The sequence below is a fragment of the Nematolebias whitei genome, chromosome 12 (genome assembly GCF_014905685.2).
Source record: "Nematolebias whitei isolate Nwh7 chromosome 12, NemWhi1, whole genome shotgun sequence".
NCBI lineage: Eukaryota > Metazoa > Chordata > Actinopteri > Cyprinodontiformes > Rivulidae > Nematolebias > Nematolebias whitei.
The window spans coordinates 33,184,918-33,186,879 of record NC_056509.1 but is presented as its reverse complement, the minus strand read 5'-3'; positions in this window follow the sequence as shown (position 1 = coordinate 33,186,879).

Here is a 1,962-nt window from a genome sequence, read left to right as displayed (position 1 = left end):
TAGACTATAACACATTCATGATGGACTCTGACACACACACACACACACAGACACACACACACACACACACAGACACACACACACACACACTGACACACACACAAACACGTGATAGACAAAAAGAAGAAGAATCAGAAGCAGAATAAGCTTTATGGTCTTTGTACCAAAATACAACAAAATTATGTTTGTACAGTCGTCCAAAGATGGACGGAGTGCACGTAGCTGCTGCTACTGGAGCACAGCTTCTTATTCTTTTAAGAATATTTATGCTTATTTATGAGAAAAGGGAAGAAAACATGAGGAGAGAAGGTATAAAAAAAGATCTCTCACATACAGGGCACGGTTTGAGACAAAAAAAATCTACACAGCAAAGAAACATACTGTATTTTCCACCCTATAAGTCACAGTTTATAGCATAATTTGCATGTCCTGTGACTTATAGGCCTAAGCAACATATTTATGGATTTTTTCCCCCATATTTATAAACCAACGGCTGAGATATGACCGTTTTCATTCATTCTGACTAAAAAAAAGAGCAGTACCACTTTCAGCCACTTGATGGAAGCAGAGTAGTAATATTAGTATGGCATGCTGTTGTATTATGTAATAGCTAAACGTGGCTATAATGACAAATTCAAAAAAGTTCAAGACTAAAACAACTGGACTTTATTATACTATACTTTATACTTCTTTTTTTTTCTCTAACTTTTTTTGAATTTACCATGTCCTAGATGACTGAGAATCTTCACCAGTTATTAATGACACCATTGGCTTGCCATACTACCCCCACCTTCAGTCTGCTCGCTGCTTGGACTGACCGTCAAACCAGCTGCACCGCCCCGGGGAAATGCAGCTAATTTGACCATTAAAGTGCATTTATTAAGCAAATGTTAGACTGAGACACACCTTTGCTATAATTTTGAGCAAACAAAATTTTTTTTAGGTGCTTTTCTTGTTACATCTAAAAAAGTTAAATCTGGTCCTCTGGACATTCAAAAAGCAGCAAAACAACAAAAAAATGTAGAAACGTTTCGTCTCTCATCCGAGAGACTTCCTCAGTCTGAGGTGCTGTATTCAGCTCAGTCTCAAAGTTTGATTCTACTTTGTTTCAGCCTGCCTCAGCAATGCCAAACCACCACCTTCCAACATCAGTAGAGAGGAGAGGGACGCACTCACCACTCTTAGCAAGGACAAAAACATCATCATTCTCCCAGCAGACAAAGGAAGGTGCACAGTGATTTTGAACCAGAAAGACTATCATGAGAAAGTTATGACACTCCTTAGTGACTTAAACACTTATGAACCTCTGAAAAGAGATCCAGGAAGTGGTTACAAGAAAAAGTTAATAGATTGCCTGAAAATTTTGGAGCAGGACAAGGCTATTGACCGTTTTCTGTACCACAGACTGTACCCAGGAGAGGCCACACCTAGTCTGTATGGTTTACCTAAAATCCACAAACAAGGTGTACCTTTAAGACCAATTGTTAGCATGATTAACTCTGTCACTTACAATGTTTCCAAATATCTGGCGTCTGTACTCATCCCTTTAGTTGGTAGCTCAGAACACCACATACAGAACACCATGGACTTTGTGGATAAGGTGAGGGATGTCATCATGGAGACTGATGAAACAATGGTCTCTTTTGATGTCACATCACTCTTTACGTGCATTCCTGTTGATGATGCAGTAGAGATGGTCAGTTTAAAATTAAAAGCAGGCACCACTCTGAGCAGCAAGACCACACTTTCTACAGAACAACTGTGTCAACTCTTGAAACTGTGCCTGCAGTCAACCTACTTCACATATGGGGAGCAATATTATAGGCAGAAACATGGGTGTGCTATGGGGTCTCCAGTTTCTCCTATTGTTGCCAACCTGTACATGGAGGAGGTAGAAAAGAGAGCCTTGACATCCTTTTCAGGGACACCACCAAGTCATTGGTTCAGGTATGTTGACGACAC